Source organism: Phasianus colchicus, chromosome 2 (assembly GCF_987193195.1).
Source record: "Phasianus colchicus chromosome 2, bPhaCol1.hap1.1, whole genome shotgun sequence".
Classification (NCBI taxonomy): domain Eukaryota; kingdom Metazoa; phylum Chordata; class Aves; order Galliformes; family Phasianidae; genus Phasianus; species Phasianus colchicus.
Genome location: NC_143437.1, coordinates 11419217 through 11430453, shown reverse-complemented (window position 1 = coordinate 11430453; position 11237 = coordinate 11419217). Strand labels below are relative to the sequence as shown.

The 11237-nt window shown below is 37.3% G+C and overlaps 1 long non-coding RNA gene across 1 annotated transcript; it reads right to left on the bottom strand.

Moving 5' to 3' along the window:
• Positions 1 to 5226: 5226 nt before the first annotated feature.
• Positions 5227 to 8473, bottom strand: LOC149918846 (uncharacterized). Its single transcript, XR_016463926.1, has 3 exons — positions 8301 to 8473; positions 6822 to 7003; positions 5227 to 6359 (listed from the first exon to the last, which is right to left on the bottom strand). It is a non-coding gene; the product is annotated as an uncharacterized LOC149918846 (long non-coding RNA).
• Between the last annotated feature and the right edge of the window lie 2764 nt (positions 8474 to 11237).

Here is an 11237-nt window from a genome sequence, read left to right as displayed (position 1 = left end):
AAAAAAAAAAAAAGCTCTAGAATCCCCAAAGTTTGAGCAGTTTACACATAGGTTCTGCAATAAGCAATAAAGAATCCTATGCAGTAAAGCTGCATATTTTCAATAACTAATGAATTTTCCATACACTGTATCAAACTTAGAAGTTTATCATGCAAGAAAGCAGAAAAGAAAATAGGAATATATATCACATGTCAGCTAATATTGCACTTTGTCCTACTATGTACATATGTACTATGTACATTCTAAAAATAATTATGTTCTAACAATAAATGAATCTCAGCACTTTTTCTTCACCTAAAAATTTTGCTCAGTGGAAGCAAAAACATCGCCAGATGTTTGTGCAGATTCATAACAAATGAGTATTAACAGGGTATTGATTAAGAAGGTTATATTGCACTTTGTGAGATGGTGTGAAATCAGAAAGGACCATCTGCCATGGTTTGCACAGCTACAAAATGGTCTCAGCCACAATCAGCAAGATGACTGCTAAAAAATGGAATTATAATTGTAGTCATCATTTCATTTTTTTCCTCAAAAGAATGACTTTGACATAATAAAATTTCTCTTCATAGTTTTTACACAACTACGTTTCCTAAGTTTTTCAATTAAATTCTGTTTTAAACATCTGCATTAACGTTAACCATCAGAGTAAACAGAGGGAAACATTCCAAAGCCACTGAAAAGATTGAAGTTCAGTTTACCTAAGCTTTAATCATCTCTCTAATTTTGGGAGATGCAAGTAACTACTTATTACCAAACAGAACATTGCCACCCTATGTTCTACTACTCAAACCAAAGGGATGTTCTAATTTACTGAAAACAAGATTTATTTTTATAAACATTCAGCAAGGTTTTATGAATTTTGTTGTGAACATGGAGAACAGGAGAGAAAATTTATGCAGTCCTTTGAGTTCTACATTTATGTCCTATGCAAGAAATAGGTACCTACAGAAACCAAGGGGCATAATAATTTGCAAAGAATTAAGTTTAGTTTAGAGTTCTGAATCTGAAAGCAAAACAGGCCATGGGATGTAACATTCTTTGTCACTTTTATATTTACTTCAACAGTTCTGGCTGGATTACTGTCACAACCCTGTGTTTTTTAGACAGCCCAATTGCTTTGTTCAAAGCTAATCCAATTCTCTAACCAAATGCAAAATGATAATAAAGCATATATAACTGTTTTCTGCTTCATTGAGAATCTAGAAATATATTTTTGGACAAGTTATCATAAAAACCAATGTGACGGCTGAGATTGGAAATCCCTTATGAGGGACTAGCCCAAACTGCCTCTCAGAGGAGGCTCAGTAGAGCCCATAGCCATGTCCAGGCAAGTTTTAAATATCTAATTGAACAGTCTCAGATTTTCAGCTTATTCTCATATGACAGAAGAGTCTAGTCCTTTAAACATCTTTAGGAACTTCCACTGAATACCTCTAGTATGTCTGTGCCTGTCTTGTATCTCAGATAAAAAATTGTTGGATAAAAAGTTTCATGTTTTAGATTAATACAGACTGTGAAGGTCAGACAAGCTAAAATACTTAAAGGAGGAATTATTTTAAGTGGAAAGTTATTAACTAAATTAATTTACATGGTGGTAGAATAAATCAAAGCATGACTGACAACAAAAGTGTTTGGGTAAAATCTTGATTCTGCCTTCCATGCTTCCATGGAAGCATTCAAGATGCTTTTTGTGCTGTACTCCTATGAAGATACTTGAATATGCTACACTTTTCCCATTATGAAGATCTCCTTTTTTAAAGTTCCATTTTAAAGGGTCTTTTTCAAATTTACTTCAAGAGAAGACAGTGAAATCGGCACATAAATAATAGGAAATGCCTATTCCACAGACTCACAATCTTTGCCACATAATTACTTCTGAATATTTGAAACAAAACTTGGAGTCTTAAATTCTGTCTTTGCTTTATCTTCTACTGTATCCTGCCCTCTGTGTAATGCCTGCATAAGCCTGAATGTAAAAACTGCACTAAGTACATCGTAAAACTGACAAACCTTTTCTTGAAACTGAATATTCAATTTCAGAAAATAGTAGCTATTTAGGGGACTCAGTGATTTCATAAAACTGGTCAATCTGATTTACTCTATGTTGAGTACTATTTGAATTGTTTTAGCCATCAAATAGTTGTATTTCTTTTTAATAGTATCTCACGCTACCAGGTCAGAATTTACTAGAGAAAATAGCTTATGATGAACTTACTGTAGCTGCCAGGCTAATTTACGAGGCAGTTCATTCCACAAACTTGCAGATGGAGCCCAGATTTTTTGAAACATACCAAATAATAAGTAAACAAGTCACCAGGAAGAAGACTTCTATCTTGTCCAGAAGCTTACAAATTTCAGAAGACCCACATCCATTGTCGCTACGACACTGTCTCAAAATTCTTAAGGTAGCTTACTGGTTCTACAGTTTAAGGTTTATATACTATATGCTGTACATGAACTGTGTATATTGGTTCACCTATGCAATCTGTCCATTTCTCTTTTTTTGAATGATGCAACAATCTCGGTAGGGCAAAATGGCTGAATGAACTGAGAAACTGCAGATGCATGACAGCGCATATATTAATCTGATAGAAAAAAACCACTAAGCACACAGACACAGCTTCACAGCTAATTTACTCTCCTTGTTTGTCAGTGTTTAGTCCCATCACCGCTAACTGACAGGCTGGGAATATGAAAAACAAGCAAACAAAAACAAACAGATGAAGAATCAAGTCATCTTCAATTTTATGATTGGTGATGGGTGCTTTTTTTTTTTTTTGTATGAATTAGGTGTTGCCTTCACAAAATGCATTCCTTGGCTATAATATAATTGCTGTCAGTGACTAAAACTTCTTAATTCTGTCAAATGAATGAAAAAGAAAGATGATGCTGGATTGTGCAGAAATCCTAGTACATCCAAGCACTAAACAAACCAGCACTTTTTATCTTTAACAAAAATTAATGTATTCTGAAGCATTGATTAACACTGTATGGAAGCAGACGAAGCCAGCCTCTTTGAACTTGTAATCTTCATTCTATCTCTAGTGTGGAAATGACCTTTCAAAAATGCTGTCTCTTTCTCAGTATTTCAGATGCACAAAAATTGGCAAGTATTTTGATTGATGACAGAAGTCACTATTACAGCTGCCTGAGACAAAATTCTTAGAAGCACCTTTGAAGCTGAAAAAATGAAGTCATTGCTGGCAGTTAGGCATGCCATTCTGGAATCTTCTAGGTCAGCTGCAGCAGTGCTGACCCTATATCACCTCTCCCACCACCCGCATGCTCTCATTGAAACCACCTCATTTGTCCAGTGCCTGTAATGTAGTCACCGCCCTATCTGCTCCTGTCGAAATGCTCTAGGTTTGCATAAACACTGTCAACAGTAACTTTTTGGTTGGCTTTTGTTAAAGCTGAGACTTTTTTTTTGTACAGCTGAGCTACAGAAGAACCATAAGAAGTGTGCCAGCAGACCAGGGATGTGCGATGAGGAGAGGATGGACAGCCTGAGGGAGCTATGATCATACATCTGACCACACTCTTTCAAATCAGAATATTTCAGCCCCACAAATCTTGCTCTTAAAAAAGCCCCCACAGGCAAGCTGATTAAAGAACTAGGAGCTTCAAAACAATATTTAAGAAAAAGTATCAAAACCCTTAAATTACCAACAAATGTATGTATACAACCTTGTCATTTTCTACTGATCTCTTTATCTTCCTTCAAGCCTCTGACCCTCTCCAACTTTCTTTTCCCCTTTGTTTTCTTTTTTTGTTGTTGTTGTTTTTTGAGGGATTCAATAACAGAAAATGAGAAAAGCTTCATTGTCCCTTAGATACCACACTAGTCAGAAGTCTTTTTCCACCCCAGCATCATTTTCTCAACAGGCCAATAAAAGAAATTCCTAATTTGCCCATTAGACCTTAGGCTGAGCTAGATAAGAGATGTGGCTTTGGACTACTTCAGACTAATGAGGGTATAAAACTAGTATCTCCTGCAGTGACTTCTATGCCTTAAGAATTCTTCCTTCTGGAAGATCATTCTAGTGACCCCCCCCCCAGTTCACAAGTGCCTGCTCTTTCCACATGCATGTATTAATGGAAATCAAATGCTGTAATTATTTTTTTCCAAATCCTACTGCAAAAGATCAGTATGGCAATATTAAAATAGCCCCTACATAGATTATCTGACAACCATGTAATTATCAAAGTGTAAATTATCTACAAATCAGAGTACTTCTGAATGAAAATGGAATCACAACCTCGATTAAAAAGTCATTTCCCCGTGATACAATATCATTGAGATTCAATATAAACCTATCTATCTGAAAGACTTAATTTTGTAACCTGTTTCATAACCTTCTGCATCTAATTTATAAATACTACTTTTAAATAGAATTCCACAAGACCCTTTATAAGGCAGGTGCTGAGTTACAAAGGAATTTTCATTCAGTTTTCTGAGTTCTTATTCTTCATCTTTCATTTATATACAACCTGAATTCTTACATTATGAATTCATTTCCTTTTAATGCGTAGCACGATTAAGAATAAATACAGTCTTGTTTTCTTTAGTTTGTTCTGAACGAATCTGAATGAAAATATGCTATCAGCAAAATCTGATGAGAGACACAGATATTCTGAACTTTCAGTGAATATCTTAGCTGCTTGATGAATAGCAAACAAATTCATTTGATGCACCATAACCTCAGCAGAATGAAATCTTCCCTGATAAATATATTATTCAAAGTCAAAACATAGTTCCCTAATTTCAGCTGAGGACAATATAAGATTTCTACAGCAATGAACTGAAAATTAATAAAATATCTGTTGCAGAGATTCACTTCAGTTTTATGAATTTGGAGGTTGCTAGGTGATGAAAAATAAGTTGATTGTGTCAGTAGAAAATGCTTCTGGGGAACTATGAAATAGGTTGCAGGGTACCATTCTTAAACATGAATTAGCATCGTATAAAAAAGAACGTATTTCATAGAATTACATGTCTGAAGACTTGATAAGAAATTACTGCCAGAAGACAAGAGCATGAAAAGGATTCCAGAGGCACTAAATGATTCAGTTTAAAAGCAATAAATTGCTGAGAGTAAAAGAAAAAGAGAAAGCTGGAAAAGATGCAAGAAATCCAAGATCCTGAATGATTTTTAGATCTAGAAAAACTGTAACTAAAACCTTTTTTTTAAACACAATTCAGGAAATATGCTGCGGAAAATTTTTACTCATATATGCACAAAGGAAAAATAGCATGTCAACATCTCTTTAAGAAAACTAATCAACTTCCTTAAATAATTAGAAGACCTTTACAACACCTTGTTTTTTGAGAAGAATACAGGATATAGGATCTATAAAGGATAGATACCAATATAATACACTAAATCATTAACACAAGTAAAGCACTCTCTGTATTTCCCAGGATAGAATATGAAACACTTAAAAAAAACCCACTACACTATCTAATTTTACATACATAAAATTCTAAACAGCTCAGTGCAACCATCAAGCTGTACTTTCACATTTGGAAGGTGTTAATGGTATATTTCCGTCTTTCTAAAGTAATACTGCATTGGATATATTGTTTTTGCTTTAAAGGTCACATTTCCTTAAAGCAAAGAGGGTTGACGGGAAGATATTGAGGTGATTAAAGAAAATCCAGTTACATAGGATAACACTGGTTTAAGTAGGATAATTTAGACATAGGAATAAGTAGAAATGGAATGCAAGACTATAGTAATTCAACTTTAACCTTGGGTACAATTATAGGAATGCCTTTGGGAACCAGGGGAAAGCAAGCAAGAAAGAAAATGCAGAACTGAAAACAGTGGAAAAATCTAAATGCAGCATGTATATATAAAACTTCCCAGATGACAGTTATCAGGTAACAAATATCAACAGAACAGACAACAGCAGAACTCATGCAGGACGAATAAGGAGAAATCTCATTTTCCATTTACTGGAATGCTATAGTTGTGGGAAATACTATATAGGTGGGAAGTATTCGTAACATTCATGACAACGAGAGAGATTTGTCTCTCTCTTCAGCCCAGTTAAATACTCCTTCTTGTTAGTTTCTTTAAGAAAAATCCGGCCCACCAGCTTTTGCATTCTTTTCCTCTGACAAACTCTAGAGGGATTTCTTACTTCTTCTGGATTTTCTTTATGCCACAACTTAACTTCAGAGCAGCACTGGAACATCTCCCAGGAACGTGCTTTTGCTTTTGTTAGCTTCTGTACCCTTTAGCAGGTTTTTGGGCATACCAGTGGCTACTGGAAGTATCAGAGTGAAACAGCTTCTGCATTTCAGAAATCTTTTTCTTTTTGTCTAGCTTCTTTCAGATGACTTGAGTGCACTGTCAAAACAGTTTATGCCAATCGACTTAAAAATACTTGCCCATGCAGTCATAGACCAAGTATTTGCTACCCCTGGGGATATTTCACACCAACATGTAAGTGCAGTTCAGCTCTAGTGGCATTAGCAACCTTTAGAATTTAGCACAGTTAGGCTCTTTTTGAGAGTATAGGCCATTGCATAAAGCAAACGAGGAGATACACAACTACATTTTCCATGTTATCAAACCCAGACAAGAACTCCCTGGGCTGTTGTGTTCTGCCTCTCTCCAGGACTTATTAGCCTGGAGCAAGCTCAGTGCTAAACTGCATCTACCTGGTGTCCAGAGAGTTTGCAAGGGAGAGCCTGCAGCTTTCTGGAAAAAAAAAAAAAAACAAAAAACCACACACCACTAGCTTTCTGAAAAATACCAGGCAAATACTACATTGAATAAAATCTGTATTATAAGAGATGTCCAGGTTACCTCAGAATTCCCAACATCGATCTTGCTTATGAACATCTGGCCACAATGAGGATTTTCTTGGAAAATTATTCTCCTCTGAACATGGCTTAGGGCAGATATCTAAATAAACTTTCCCACGCTGACTGAATACATTGTGGAAACAGTAAAGGTGAGAAGGAGAAGGATTCCAAAGATCAAAGAACCTATGGGGAAAAGTTTACTAATTGGATTAAGAAAAAGACCAATTTGCAGAAAAGCAATTCCAGATTTGTATACAGACTGAAAAAACTCTTGAGAGCAGCCCTGTGGAGGAGTACTTGGGGACCCTGGTGGATTAAAAGCTTGATGCAATCAGTGATACGGTCTTGAAGCCTAGAAGGCCAACTACATCCTAGGCTGTACAAAAAGGCAGCCAGCAGGGAAGGAATAGTCTGCATTTACTCTGTCCTTGTGGGGCCCCATGTGGAACATTACTTTCAGGCTCAGGGCCCTGCAAGGAGAGTAAGCAGCAGACATAATTGCTTTGAACCAGTTTTAGATTACCCAAGAAAGGTAATGGTCACAGTCTAGTAATAAAGGAAGACTTAGTTACTCCTTTCCAAGGATCAGGGCTCACCAAACGCTCTAAAGGAGGTGACCTCCAAGTAGAGCTGCTTCCCTTGCAGTTGCCAGCCACTGAATGAAGTTAGTGAGGGGTAGCCCCAGGGAATTGCTTGCACCTGTGCTCCCAGGGCTGGCTTTGTCCTTTCATCAGGTGTTCAGTCACTGATTCAGGCCATGACCTAACAGTAATTATATAGGCTCCCAGCACAAGAAAGAGGCAGAGCTGATGGAGCAAGTACAGAGGAGGCCATGAAGGTAATTAGAGGGCTGGAGCACCTGTGAAGAAAAGCTGAGAGAAATGGGCTTCTCCAGCTTGGAAAAGAGAAGGTTCCGGAGAGACCTCATTGTAGCCTTTCAGTACTTAAAGGGAGATTATAAACAGGAGGGAGAATGACTTCTTACACAGGCAGATAGGTATAGGAGAAGACGAAATGGTTTTAAACCAAAAGAGGGAAGACTTAGATTAGATATTAGGAGAAAATCTTTTTCTCAGAGGGTAGTGAGGGATAGAAGCAGTTTGACCAGAGTTGCCCCATCTCTTGCTCAGGGATGGGTTGAACAGAGCCCTGGGCAGCTCAATCTAGTAGATAGCAACCCTGACCATGGCAGGGGAGTTGGAACTAGATGATCTTTGAGGTCTCTTCCAGCCCAAGTCATTCTATGATTGCATGATTCAATAGTTTGCATACAATTGTATTCCTGACCAGAGGATTCACATCATCAGAAAGGACAAGATCCCCATTCCCATCCAAGAACAGATTTCCAAGCCATTCTTTGCTAATTTTAATGCTATAATAGGATAATAGCAGGGTGGCAAAGCCCTCAGCTACAGGGAACGAGAACTAGCCCAAACACAGACAGCTATAGATACAGAAATGAAGAAAAACAGCTGCTTACCTTTGGAAGGCCACTAGCAGACAGGGATCTCTGCCAAGAGATGCTCTCACCTCCACTGCCAACCCTTAAATGAGATCTGGGAAGGGATGGATCCTGGTTCCACCTTTTCCTTTCACTCAGGAGCATTGCTTGCACCTGATCTCTCCTGAGTTGGCCCTGCCTTCCCACCAGGTGCTCAATCACTGCTTCAGGGCATGACTTAGCATTTCCACTACACGAATGTAATCTTTATACTATAACCATGTAAAGAACTTTCAAAGATGTAGGCCCTCAGAAAAAAAAAAGTTTAGAATTTGAGATTCTCACAAGAAGCCTAAAGATCTTGTCATTGGCCAGTGGTCCCTTGTTTCGTTAAGACAGAAATTATATCGGGCTATTAATGTTTCCAGATATCCAAGGTATTCCAGATATCAGCCATTTGCATAACCACAGGGATTGTTTTAATGCCTGCTTCAGATAATAATGAGCTTAAAACTGTTCTAATCACCTGGAAATCTTTGGGCTTCAGTATTTTTTCAGTGTAAAGGGAAGTATTAAATTCAGATTTAGAAATGCACAGAATCACAGAATGGCTTGGCTGCATAGCCTAGGAGGCACTTCTGGAGATTGTTTGTCCCAAAATCCCTATGCAGAGCAGGGTCAGGTACAAGAGGCTGCTCAGGACTGCATACAGCTGAGTTTTTAATATCTTCACACATAGAGAATCTACAGCCTTTCTGGGCAAGCTTTTCTAGTTGGACTATCACAGTTGTTTTTTTGTTTTTTTCTTTTTCTTCAAGCTAGAGCAATATTTCAACTGCATTTCATTTTGTGCCCATTGTCTCTTGCTCTTTCACTAAACATTACCGGGAAGGGTTGAGGAATCTGGTTCAGTATTCCATGCTCTCCATCCTTAGGTATTTATACACATTGAATATTCCCAACTCTCTCACCCTCAAATAATACAACAAGAGAATCAGCATATTAATCACCTTTGTAGCCTTTCATAAAGTTTACTACCTCTTGTGCTAGGGAGCTCAGCACTCCAGAGGAGTCTCACTAGTGCTGAGAGTCAGAAGGGACCACCTCCCTCAAGCTGGTGGCAGCATTTTGCCTAACGAACTCCAGCAGGCTGTTAGCTTTCTTTGCTTCGAGGGTTTACTGCCTGCTCGCGGTCAGCTAATTGACCACCAGAACCTATGCTCCTTCTCTGCCAAATTATTTCCAGTTGATAATTCCCTAGCCTCTCCAGTTGCAAGGGATTATTCCTCTCAGGAGAAAGATTTAGCACTTTCCTTTGTTAACTTAATGAGTTTCCCTTCAGCCCATTTCCCCAGCCTTTCAAGGAATCTCTGAATAGCAGCACAAACATCACTCCTCCCACTTTTATACTCTCTGGAAGCTTGGCGAGAATGCACCGTTCCTCATCATTCAGGCTGTTAACGAAGATATTAAACTGCAGTAGCCCCAATGTCTCCCTTAGGTAGTTGCACCTGATTCCCCTTAGGTTGGCACTGCTTCCCACCAGATGCTCAGTCACTGCTTCAGGCCATGACTTAGCATTTCCACTATACTAATGCAATCTTTATACCATAACCATGTAAAGAACTAATTACTACTAGTAACTAGCCTCCATGTGCAATATGAGCTACTGATGGGCCTTTCAGCCCATCAGTTTCAATCCACTTAACTCAATTCACCTCACTTATCTAGAGCCTATTTCATTAGTCTGGATGGTTTGTAAAACAGCATTAAAAACCTTGCTACAGTCCAATTAGTATTTACTGCTCTTCTTCATCTATTGAGACAGTCATCTTGTAGTAGAAGTCTGTTACATTGGTCAAAATGTAACTGATGGGAAGTAGCTTTTTCTCATGAGAGATACCAGAATAAAAAATATGAGTAGTTTTACTGTCATGATCTGTCACTAGTCAGACATTTTGTAATTTGAGCTATGTTTTATCCTTGTTTATCTTGCTTCACTGAGTGCTATCCAGTGTAAGGGTAGCAAATTCAGGATAAAAGCAATGTTTATTATGGTGGCACACTTTTTCTAATAGTGATGTCAAAATACAGCTGAAATAAAGTTCTTTGCTCATTAAACAACAAGTTTCAAATTATAACCTGTAACAATAAGTTGCTTCCTAGTCACTTTTCTGTTAGATTGTTCTGGAATCAAAATTGTGAAAGTAATTGCTGCTAGCTGCCTTATAAATAATATTTCATATGAGATGCCATGTAAGTATAATTAAGGAAAAATGTTATAGGGTGACACAAGAGTTGAAATTGTCACAGATTCATTTCTTCTTAATAGCTCATTAGAATTATGCAACATGAGTTTCAGACATCATTATAAAGTGGTGACAATGCTGTCATTGAACTTGTTAGGTCTGTCATAGTTTTTGTAATTTTTTAAATATTTTAATGGATTTACTGATCCATGAAATTCACTGTTTTGAATGAGATATGTAATACTTTCAGAAGGACCTCAGCTGGTCTTTGGCATTCAGTAAAATGGGCACCACTTTAATAGTTCCAAGGTACTGTTTCAAAAGATGGTAGTGATATCTACTGTCTACCTGTCTGCTTCACAGTCCTGGTAAATAATTTCATATCTTCTGAATGGGATAATAAAATCAATTGATAATACTAAACCATTTAATTTTTATGCGTACATATGTTTATTTAATGGTGGTTTTTTAAAAAAATAATCTCTTAACCAGCATTAACCATACATTCAGCTGAGCTCGCTGTGACATTCTAATAATACCTCTAAAAAAGAATCCTTAGCAGAAAGTTGACTGAGTCATGGAAAACTCCATTCTAATAAATAAAATCTTAGCTGTACAAGTTTCCACTTCTTTGTATTTGTAAAATATCACTTCAAATATTAGAACCTTTTGTATGGTAAATATTTTTAAGATCAGGTCAGTGCTGAAGACAGCTGGGACACTTGTT